This window comes from Corvus kubaryi, unplaced genomic scaffold, assembly GCF_017639235.1.
Source record: "Corvus kubaryi isolate FWS band 111438036 unplaced genomic scaffold, C.kubaryi_AGA036_p1.0 37172, whole genome shotgun sequence".
NCBI lineage: Eukaryota > Metazoa > Chordata > Aves > Passeriformes > Corvidae > Corvus > Corvus kubaryi.
Genome location: NW_024581047.1, coordinates 365,101 through 377,275, shown reverse-complemented (window position 1 = coordinate 377,275; position 12,175 = coordinate 365,101). Strand labels below are relative to the sequence as shown.

Below are 12,175 nucleotides of genomic sequence, written 5' to 3'. Positions count from 1 at the left end.
CACACCTGTACTGCACCACAGGCTCAGATTTGTTAACAGGGTCCAGCTTTGCTGCACAACCACCTCCGTGACTGCCGCCCACCTTCCATCCCAAACAGCCTTCCCCCATGGGAATGTGTTGGGGCACCAGGGCTGAGCCCCAGCAGCTGCCCACTGCTCTCCTTACCTCAGTGAGGACGGTGCTTAGCAGGAACCATGGGCTGGGGCATGTTTACTGTATAATATATGAACTCATACCAGTTTTATAAGCCCCTCCTGGCTCAAATCACATTGTAATTCTGAACAGTCTTAAACTCATTTAAATCCTAATAAAAACACCGCCCTGCATTTGCATTCGCTGCTTGCAGGTCCCTGCGGCTGTTGTGACAGCGGTTCCCGTGGAATTGGTAATGCTTGGATGCTGCACACCGGAAGCCATCCCTCACAGGAGAGGTCAGGACACACATTTAACAGGACAATTAAAAACACAGATGCAGGAAATGGACCTCCAGACTGACCCAGGATGATTGGCAGAGCAGTTGTGTGTCAAAGCTTTCACAGTAATGCAGGAGAGCAGCAGCACCAGTGTGGAAACCTCAGTGTCCCACCTCCTCTGGAATCCCAGAGGAGACCCAGGCCAGGTACGTGAATACATAGGCACAAAGCACCTGCAGACAGCACCATGAGGGGGTTTAAAAGAGAACAGAGAATGACTAATGAAGCACCAGCAAACAAGGCTGCACATGCTGTGGGAAATGTATGCATGAACCACACAGGTGCCCTGGGGCAGGTGGGGACAGACCCAGCAGGAGCCTGCCCTGGTTGCCCACAGTGTGCTACAGACATGGGGGGGGTTGCTGCCACAGTTTGGGGGCACATCACACCCCAGGGAGGGCACTGGGGCTGCATCTCAGCACACCCTCCACCCCAGGGCCACCAGCACAAAGTTCCCTTCTTACCCTTCCCTCCCAAACACAGACCAGCTGTGCCCCAGCTGTGCCAGAGGATGCAGTGAGGGGCTGGTTGATGGCCCCATGAGGCCCAGCTCCCCTCACCAAGCCCACACAGCTCTCCCAGCCCACCATAGGCACAGCAGCACTGACTCAGGCCCTGCCCATGGTCTCCTTTCCCCAGCTCTGCTGCCCCACTGTTCCCTGCTCCACAGCCTCTTGCCTCTCCCTCCAAGTTCAGCCCTGCTCCATTCCCATCCCTCTGCCCCGCTCGCCCTCCTCGGCACTTGTCCAGTGCTTTATGCTTGCCTGGTTTTGGCAGGGACATTAATAGGCTCCCCTGAAACAGTGAGATTATGAGCTATACCCATCCAGCTACAGAAATACTAATTATTAGTAACTGTATGAGATAAATGGAAATATCAATGATGAAAGTCAATATTATTGCCTTCTTTGTTCCTGTTTGTTTTATTTGTAGATGAAAGGACCACTCAGGCCGTCTCCCCAGGATGTGGCCGGGAGCTGGAACAGCTCGTCTTGGCAGGCTCATCCAGAGCTGTGCTCCAATAAGAAATCATACTGCATGTATGCTTGCAAAGGGCTCTCTAAATCAGCAGCCCTCAAAAGCAGGAATTGTCTTTGATTGATTCATAAAACTGGAGCTGCTTCCATTCCCTGCTCCAGAACCAGGCAAGGGAGGATTTAAGGAAGGGAGAAGGTGTAGTGTGGGTGGAAGTGATTAATTGTGAAACACGGCACGGCAGTGGGAACGCTCCTCGGTTTGGCTGGGTTTGATGCTCATGCCTTCATCCGCCTCACATGGTGGTTTAGGCACCAAAATGGGAACCAAGGACCCCTCCCAGGCTCTGGCAGAGATTCTCAGGCAAGTCCCAGGGCCCTGCTGTGGCCGGGTGAGCACTTACAACATCAACATTGCCTTAATCAGCAAGTCTGCTCCCTCCGCATGTTCTGAGTCAGAGCTGCTGATTCTGGTGACAAGAGACTTTTTTTTTTAAGCCCTATTAGCCTCGAAGAGCTAACACAGCTAAGAGCAAGTGAATGGGATGCTAATTTTGGATCACACCTAACAGCACTGGGAGAGCACTTCCAGAGCAGCCTGTCTCCACAGGCAAGCCACGTGCTCCCCACAGCCATGGGGAGGCAGGACACAGCCAGGAGGGTGCTGTGGGGCGCACCAGGGACATTATTCTTGGTCCTAATATACCCTAATACGTCATTAAACTGCCTCCATTCCCTTCCAAGCACCCAGTCCACCAGCAGCAAATATTCATGGGAACAAACCAGCCCTCTGACTCCCAACTTGCCCACCTCCAAGGGTCAGTGCAGTGAGCACCTCCCTGCAGTGAATACAAAGCATCCCAGCCCCTCAGTGCTAACCAGGACAAGCACTCCTGCTGCCTCTCTCCATGTGCAATGAGATCAAGAGAAGTAGAAGCCTTGCAGGAATAATTAGAACAGTCTTTAAAAAGCAGTCAGCCCATCCTGAATATTTCATGGAAGGTAATTTTTTTTTTTTTTTAAGCTGCTTTAAAACCCCTCCTTGCCCCTTGGTGCACGTCAGGGTGCAATTAAGCAGAAAATATCAGCGCATAAACCCAAAGAAACAAACTGCCATGCACACCCACCTCCACTCTCGCTTCCTCCCTGTGGTTAACATTGATGTAACATCCCAAAGCTGTGTGTGCACGATACAATCTCCCACCCAAGACAAGGGAGAGCTGGCTCAACTGCTAGAAAACCTCAGAAGCCTCCCAGTCTCAAACACAGTGCCCAGATTCCTGCCACAAAGAGTCCCTAATGGTCCCCACCAAAGCTCAGGCTGGAAAGCCCTGAGCATTAGGCACTCTGCATGAGATCCCACCAGTGGGCTCCGCAGAGCTGCTGGACCATGGATGGTGGCATCCAGCTTTGCCCCATGGGCCGGCACCCTTGGGCTGGGCAGCCTGGCTCCCTGCCTGGCTTAGTAGATTTTTGCACTATTAGTAATTATTTTATAACAGAAAAATCTCTTAATAGCTTTGTCAGCCCTTGGAGGGAGATGTTTGAGAAGAAATCTGTTTTAATCCCTAGAGTCAGGTGGGAACCAGGTAAGGCATAGAACAGAAATTCAGGGCTTCCCTTGGCCCTACTGGGGTGAAGAAGCCAACCTTCCAAAAGAGACCACAGACACCTCTCCTTCTGTGACATTTCTTCCTTCAGCCCGGTTATCTCTCTCCCAAGCTCTCCCAGTCACCCTGTTTAACCACAGCATCTGGGTCAGTTTAAGACAAGAGTGGCCCTGGTATCCCCACTGTCTCTGGGAGCAGCCCCAACACTGCTGCCACTCCTACATATCCCTCCTTGTGGGGACACCATGCTTTTGATGTAACCCTGATGCTGAAAGCTTGCTTTTCAATACTGAAAATCCAAGACACTCCACAGGGGCTTAGTGGAAACCCTGCTGCAAGTCTGTGGCCACATCACCAGAGCCAGCAACACTGGAGAGGATGGGGGATTTTCTGGGAGCATTTATGGCACATGCATTCAGAGAGGAAGAGAAACATCCCTCAGAAACCACAGCAGCTCAAAGATCTGCTCAGTTTAAACACTAAAAATTCATGCATTAAAAATCCACTCAGGCTCAGAACTAAATAAAGCCTCTGACCACATCATCCAGCCCAAGGTGTGCAGGCTCCTTGGGGAGAGGGTTTATGTGCCTACTAGATGCTCAGGCTGAGATCCCTGCTCCCCTCCAAGCTTTTGGGCAGGGCAAGAGTCCGTGGGGTGTTTGGGACCCCAGTTGTGCCTGGCTGCTCTCTTCTTGCACTACTTAGTGGACAGAGAAGCCTGAGAAACTGACCACACCCCCCCTCCATTATACCAAATTCTCTAGGAAATAACTTTTCTCATTTTCTCAAAGGAAAAAGCAGAAGGAAAACCAAAACCACCTCATTTTCTAAATACTGTCCTTAGGAAAAGCTTTTGGTTTTTGCAAAGAGCGCTCTGGAAGAAAATACCTAAATCCAAACATAGAGCAGATGGCTCTTGGTGCTTATATTTTCAGGGAGGACTTTAACCAGCAGGATCATTTCCCAGAAGAATTTTGTTTTAAGAGAAAAATCACTAAAAATAAATGCATTTCAGAGCTTGCTGTTGAAAAGGTATTTTGATAGAAAACTGCTATTTCCATGGTCCCTCTACTTGCTCTGTCAGCCCTGACACAGTGGGAGCTCCTCCTCAGAGCATCCTTCACACACAGCTTCTCCCAGGGTCCAATCCACACAGAGCACCTGTGGGAGCAAGGAGGGACAGGCGTCTGGGCTCATTCCTGATTACCATAAAACGGGAAACAGCAACAAGGAGCTACAAATACCTCTCTGCAAAGCTGCAAATGCCTCTCCACAAGCTCCTCTCACACAGGAATGTGAGGCAAGGTAAGGACAGGTCCCTTTTTTGCATGCACCAGGTTGAGCCTATGCAGCCTGCTCTTTGCTTGGAGGAAAGAACAACGTAAGGGAGAAATTGTGTATCTGAGTGTGAAAGAGTTCTGCATCGTTGTTTGGATTCTCTTTTCCCTGAACCAGGCATGGAACACTTCCCCTGGGCAATTCCAAGTGAGCCCCTGAGCTCTGCCCCAGGTCGAAGTGCCCCACCCAGTGCCACCACTCCTGTCAAACAGGGATCCCAGCACATGCCTCCATCTCCTACTACCTTGGACAACATCCCCAGTTTCAACAAACCCTCCTACAGTTGTGGCAGATGAAAGATGCTTGAATCATCTTAATTTTTTTCTTTTCATTAGGAAAGCAAATTCTGCTCTTCACTGAGAGATCCTTTTTATTCTCTCTTGAGGACTGACATCCTGGGAAATTGCCTCAGCCCAGTCAGCTCTGATGTTTGCTGTCTCACGCATCTCCTGCATCAGGCTGACAGCTCACAGATTTCAGCTGAGGATGGGGATGTGCAGAACAAGCCAAAACCCGCTCCTGTCTCTTTTAACTGTCCCAGCAAGAGTGCTGGGAGGAGGCTGAGCTGGGGGAGAGTGTGCAGAAGCCGTGCAACAGCAAATAGAGACATCTCTAAAAACACTGCTTTTCAAGAACCCTCTCGCCCGCCCTCTCCTGGAAGATAAAACTACTCCTGCCCAGCATTCCCAAGCTGCAGTGTCTGGCTGTCCACGCTGAATCACTCCATGTGGGCAGTGTTTGTCCCTCCCTGATGTAACATGAGTTGGAGCAAACCCACCTCAGCAGAGCCAACACGACCCTATCACAAAGCCCTTTCTCAGAAGTGCCACCATCTAAACAGTCATTTTAGAGGCCTCTCCCCCGGTAAAACACTCCCCTGTGCCGGCATGATGGATTGAACATTTCCCACCTGCCCCAGATCCTAGCTGGAAGCTACACTGCCTCACCCCCACCAGGAGGGCTGGGAAGCCGCCCCAGACTAAGGGGGAAGGAAAAGGCATTTTTACCACGCGCTTTTGGCAATAGAAACCAGTCCAGCCCTGGACTCAGCACAACAAATGCACGTGAGTGTCATATACACCAATGCTCGGAGCTCGGGTGCACCTACCTGGGTCAGATGAAGGCAGGATGCTGGGGGATCAGATGCCAGGTGTGCACTGGGCTTTGGCCTCTCCTCTGCTTTCCACTCATGCACTGTGAGCAAAATGAAACCAAAATCAGGGCTTTAATCCTAGCATTTCAGAGGCAAGCAGGAGAGAAATTAAAAAGCTGTGAATGCTTTTCCCTCTCTCCTTCCCAAAACTGAGCTCAGGCAAGCTTAATCTTCATCCAAGCTGATATTTAAAAGTTATAAATCAGGCTGTAACAGACAGAAAAACACAACTACCAAAATTTAGTGGCTCTGCTGCTGGAAGGCCCAAAATGAACTGCTTAAGAGAGCCATTTTCCCACGGAAATAGAGCAGGTCTGTACTTAGTAGAGCATTGATCTGCTGACAGCTACCAGGACAGATTTGGGCCAGAGCACTTGGGAATCATTTACAGTGATCTCTGAAGAAGCACATGCATGCAAAATCCCTTGGAAAAACACTGTTGTAAGGCAGTGCTGCAGCTGACTACGAGCCTAGATATCACTCACTGGCCAGCACAGGCTTACACCTCCTTCCATAAGCCTCCCCAGGCAGCTCAGTCCCTGGCTGCATCCCTGTATCCCAGCCAAATGCTTCAACAGAGGACAGGAACTGCAATACATCACCCAAGCACCGAGCTGTAAAAGGCTCTCGCAGCTCAGGACCCCCAAGCACAAGGCTCAGACTGGGGGACACTGCATCCCACAGACCCAGGGGGCTTGAGGGCTTTCCCATAGATGTACTGGGATTTGGAGACGCTGTGTTATAGCCAGGGTCAGCCCAAAACACTGCCACAAGTCCTGGGGACAACAGGCTGGGGCCTGAGAGATACCAGGAGCTCGGTCCAGCTGAGGGGTGCACAGGCTTCCAGCACTGGGGTGCCCCAATTTAGCCAACCTGGGGCTCCCTCCCACTGCCACCACAGCCGAGGCATGTGCTGGAGATAGAGGAGCTCAGCTGCAACCCTCCTGCAGGTGTGGAAAGAGGTGCCCCACATTCACCTCTTCTGCCAGAAACCATTTCCCATCACAATTTTTGCTGTTTCAGGAGATGAGGTCAAAGCAGGGGGATGTATTCCTCCTTTCTTGGCATAAAAAGGGATTTCTCTGAATCCCGAGCCACTCCACAAACAGGGGACACAGAGGAGCCTCAAGGAGGTATGAACACTGCTGGAGGGGCTCCAGTCCCATGTGGGACTCTGTCTGTCTTCCCAGCACAGGGACACAGCATTGGGCTGGTCCAGAGCCTCTCCCCTGCCCACCAACTTTCCTGAAGCAGTTATCACCCCAGATAACCCAAGAAAAGCTAAAGCATCTTATTTCCACAGGTGTTGAGTGCTCTTGGCTCTCACTGGCTTCAAAGCCAGGTGTTGCTGCCCCAGCCCTTGGCTAATTCTCACCATCACAGGGCCCCCACACAAGCGCATGCCTTGGCGGACATGTGGGCAGCGAGGGCACAGGTGAGGGGATGCAGTGCTTGCTCACCTGCCCAGCCCCCTTATGCACACAGCTCCTGCACAGACAGGACCTGTAACACCAGTTAATGGTTCCTTGGTGGGTTATTCCTGTTACTGTCTACTCCTCCTTACAAACTCATACATTAGCAGATCTTACAACAATCCCCAAAGCTACCAAAAAAACCCCTTCTGTGTCAAAACTGGGAGCATGCAAACGTCTCTACTTTAGGTGAACAGAACCTGCCCAATCATGCTTCAAAGGACATCTGAGGTCCTAACATTGCTCAAGAGCCTGCAGAAGGCATTGGAGAAATGGGAAATTACTTATTTGGTTTATTTTTTGCTTTCACACATCACTTATTTTAAAAGACTAAAAACATGTTTATGAGTTTAACATATTTAAATGGATCAAAATCTGTTCAGCAAGGATGGAAAACAACTCTCCCACCCCAAACTTCTTGTGGGCTGGGACCTGCTTTTCAATCTTCCACCCACAGCAAATATTTCAAATCCATTTTTAAACTGAAAGGCTGGGGACAGATCGGGGAGAGGACCTGTGTGGGGGGCTGTGCCACTGCTCTCCTCATCATCACCCCAAGCACCCCTTACCTCAAGTCACTCAGGGATACCTGGGCAAGGGATCAACTGGGAACAGGGGACAATACCGGCATCTGTGTATGGGGAGAGCATCCAGAGAAGATAAAATGAGAAGCTTTTCCTTCCTCCTCCTCCATCAGCAGCTTTCCACAAGGAGGATCAATGCAGCCCACTGTAACTGCACTGTTGTTCCATTTTTAATTAATGAAAGAAAAAACTAATCATTGAATTAAACTTCTCATTACTCCAGCTGAATACCCTCTAAGTAAATTTAATTACTGTACGAATCGGGTTTCTCCCTGCCTGTTTCATTAGCTACTGATAAAGATGGAGGGAGGGGGGAAAAGAGGGAGAAATGAAAACAGAGAAAGAGAATGGAAGGTGGGAATACTAAATGCAAACCCAGAGGTACATGATTCAGGAAATTTCAGTGGCTTCCAGTAAGGGCCTGGGGAAAGACCCTCCCAAAGCAGGGTGGAGGGATTCCCTGTGGGATAAACCCACAGGGACAAGGTCCTACCACCCTCTCCAGCATTGCCACTCACACCCTGAGGTCACAGCCACCCCTAATACAGCCAACAGAAGTTTGGGCACAACTAACTCCCCTCCAAACAAGGGCAGACACTGATTTCAGACCTGCAGCAGCCCTGATCCCTTCTGATCTCACATATCTCTGAACAGCCAGTTTTTTCCTCTGCAACAAAGGCAGCAACCCTACAACACTTCAGCAGGGAGCCAGTGCTGACAGAAGCATGGGAGCACATGTGAACAGATCTCAAACACCTGCTGTGCCACCACCCTCCCAGACACCTGCCTGGAATGCTGTGTTTGAAGCCTTCCTGCTGGAGTGGGAGTCCTGCACACCCAGGCTGGGGGGAGCCAGGATGTGCCAGCAGCACACACTCCTCCCAGGAAATCAGTGCAGGATGCCTTCCTGCAGCCCCCCGTGTTGCTGCACAGGTTTTGTTTATGGCTTGATTTTGGGGCTCTCCTATTCCTCTTCTATGATTCATCTCTCCATTCCTCCTTCCTGACAAAGGGCATGAGGCAGCACAGCCCCATTCCAAGGAGTCCAGCAGCACAGCCACAGCTCCCTTCCAACACTTGCCTCCACATCCAGCAGCTCTATGTGACTGGATAAGGTCACATTTGGGATAGACTGGGGGTGGAGAGGGTGTGGTAAATGAAAAGCACAGCTGTTTTCTCTCACTGGGTAGTCTCAGCTGAGCTGGGTGGTGGAAGTGCTACCCAGGTGCACTTCCTGCAGCCCCGTGGGGAGGGTCTTGTTCTCCCCCCAGTTCCTTCCTTCTCTCCTCCATCCCCAGAGTGGTTTCTCCTGTGCAAAGAGAGCTACAAAAACCTTCTGGGCAGACCAGAAGGTCCCTTCTGTTTCACATTTGTCTCCCCAAACTGGACTTTCTCAAACACCAGATGGAGAAAACAGATTAACAGGCACAGATGCTGCTCTGCAGGGAGGGAATGGCACTGGGTGAGACCTGCCATGCACCTCTGGCACCTGCACAGGTCCAGACACTGGGGCCACTCCCACAGCCTGGGAGGACGCTGACTCCAGGTGGGCTCAGCACAGCACGCTCTCCTCTCTAGCACAAGCTTTCTGCCGTAGCTAAAATTGGCTCCCACAGGCTCCTGCCATCACCAAAGTCATTCGTACAACATGTTCTGCCACCACAGGCTCTTCCCAAACTCCCACTCAAAAACCCCCATACTGTGTGTTATGGGCCCCACAGCTCCCACTCCCTCACACACTTGTCTTTTGACTCAGTGATTAAACAGAGAAAAGAAAGTAGTTCAGGATGACCAAAGTAATTTTTTTCTTTGCCAAATTTTAAAGCCCCGGTAATAATCTGGGGCTGAATGAAACATTTTGTTTGGGCTGAAGTGAAGCTTTCACTTTGTTTGTAGGTGGCTTCCCCCCCACACTGAAAAAAAAAAACCTAGAAAAAATTCAAAATGAAATGTCATCTTGAAACAGATGGCTGAAAGGTTTCATTTTGAAAATGTCAAAATCAAACTTTTCAGTGTTTCACTTTTTTTTTCCCAGCCAAAGCCACTTGCTAAATACAACCTGAATTCGCGAGCTAAGACTGTTGACTGAAACCTGAATTTTTTTGGTGCATAAGCTGTTCCCTCAGAGCCTTTTTTTGCAGTCCTGCGCACGCACCCCATGCTGTGACCCCACTGCAGCTGGGGGACGCACATGGAGACAACAAGAGCAGCAACCTGGAGCACGTCCTTCTCCGGGGAAGTGTCCCAGGAAAGGAAAGCGAAAGCCCAGGACTTACCGTGGCAGCAGCTCTCTGCAGCTCCGCTGTGGGGGCTGGCGGGGGATCCCGTGCAGCGGGGGCAGAGCCGGGTGCTGCGGCCCCGGGCGCGAGGGACAGGGTGGTCCTGCCTGTCTCATGGGACCCAGTGCGGAGCAGGGGGCACCTGGCTCAGCCCCAGACACACAGCCCTGCAAGACAGGAGGAAGGGGACAGTGTGAAGAGGCGCCGAGGGATCTGCCCTCTCCAGGAGGGACTGCTCACTCCCACTGCTGGCCATCGCTCCCTGCAGGGAGCCCATCCCGTGGCAGAATGGGCTTTGCTCACCTTGCTCCAGGAGCAATGATGGCCATCCCAAAACTGGTCAAAACCAGATCCCAGGGCTGAGGTCTAACTACCAGGTTGGTGCTGATCAGATCTTACCAACAGCAAATCCCACGGCCTCTCTCCCATGCCCTGGGTGCCAGTCCCCACAACTGCCTTCTGCCAGCACCACTGCCAGGTGACTCCATCCCCACACACATTGTCTGGGTGACAATGTGATAATGGAGAGCAACCACACACAAGGCTCTCACTCTCACCAAGCAGGAATCAGGTTTTGATTGCCAAGTTCAACAGTCCAAGAGTTTTCAAGCACATTACAACACCTCTAAATTCCACCTTGAATTTGGGGCCTCAACACACAGAAGGGGAATGGAAGTATTTAAATCTGCTTTACATTTGCTATTGATGCCCAAAGAGTGACAGGATTCCCAGGATACACAGGCAGAAGCACAACAGGCCAGATTCAGGAGGGTGCTCTCAAAAAAAACACCCCAAAGAGTTAATGCAATACAAAATCACAGTTATAAAAATCTGGTTTATGCTCCACAAGAAGCTGGATAAGAAAATCACATGCCACAAAACCCTATGAAAGCAGGAATAGACACCTAAATCCAAAATCCACCAGAGCTCAGGTTAGAAACTTGTAGGTTCGTTCTCTTTTCCCTTTCACCTCTGGTTCAGCTCAGGGGCAGCAGCAGAGATGCAGCAGGACCGTCACCCTTGCAGCATGATCACAAACCACAAAATGCCAAGGCTGGTGTCAGAAAACCTGTTTGTAGGAGATCACCAGCCTGATAGCTCCCTGAAAGAGGATTAGATGGAGCTTAGACTAAGCATCTCAACAGCATCAACCCATAAGATGCTCAGCCGTTGCCACTGCTAAGGTAACATGGAGACAGATTTATCCACTGAGAGAGAATCTTACTTCTGAGAGCCTCTCTCATCACGGAGAGGAGAATTTGCTGGGTCCTTGGCTCTGTGTCCACAGGGGCAGGGCAGGCAGGAGCCTGCTGGATGGACTCACATGGAACAAGATGCAGACTGGCTCCAAACTCAAACCTCCTCCCAAGTTCAGGGGGCAGCAATCGGAAATTAAGCCCATCTGTTCCTAAAACATTGCACTAGAGGTAAGGAGGATGAGAATCTGAGCTCCAAAGAAACTAAAAGCATAGAGAGACAGAGCTGCCTGTCAGGGGAGGGATGCTCTGTCTTGGGCTCGCCACTGCAATGAGTTTGGGCATCTCAGCCCAGGCCTCAAATAAATCTCTTGAGCAAGGGAGGTGCTGCCAGCACCATGTGGGTTCCCTACACTAGCCCACCCTGGGAAAGGGAGAGATGAGGCAGCTGAAGTACCCCAAATCTCATGAAAAAACTGCAAACAAGGGCAGAATAGATTACACATTAGGAAGGAATCCTTCCCTGTGAGGGTGGGGAGGCCCTGGCATAGGTTGCCCAGAGCAGCTGTGGCTGCCCCATCCCTGGAAGTGCCCAAGGCCAGGTTGCACAGGGCTTGGAATGACCTGATCTAGTGGAAGGCGTCCCTGCCCACAGCACAGAGTTGGGACAAGGTGGCCTTGAAGGTCCCTTCCAACCCAAAACATTCTGTGATTCCATGGCAGGCACCAGGGATAGAAGGAGCCACCACAGCCAAACCAACCAGCAACAATGCCAGCCTGGAAAACTGGCCTTGTCAAATGGCATGGTTTCACAAAGAGTATCAAGTAATCCATCAGCATCAAAGAAGCCAGGGTTTATGTGTTTGAAAGGAAACATTGCCTTTTTTTCCCCCCCTCTCTCTGAGCCCAGTTTTAAGTCTCCTCATTTCTTTTCTACCCCAATCTAAACCAACTCTGCTGTCAAGCCCTTGCATTTCTCCCACAGTCACTCAATTTCAAACCAAACCTCCACATTTTCCTCTTCTCCCTTGAAATAATAATGCTAAACCAGGAAACACTGTTTTGCCCAGTTCCTGCTAAAAGCCAGGACAGCAG

At 50.7% G+C, this 12,175-nt stretch overlaps 1 protein-coding gene across 3 annotated transcripts in view; it reads right to left on the bottom strand.

Annotated features, from left to right (window-relative positions):
* LINGO1 (leucine rich repeat and Ig domain containing 1) overlaps positions 1 to 12,175 on the bottom strand; it is a 153,305-nt gene that overhangs the window by 53,516 nt on the left and 87,614 nt on the right. For 2 of the 3 annotated variants that reach the window (XM_042021784.1, XM_042021785.1), the window contains one exon: positions 5,505 to 5,590. The gene's annotated coding sequence lies outside the window, so the exon portion shown is untranslated. Of the gene's footprint in view, positions 1 to 5,504; positions 5,591 to 9,881; positions 9,993 to 12,175 lie in introns of those variants that run through there. The other variant, XM_042021786.1, reaches the window with a different exon arrangement.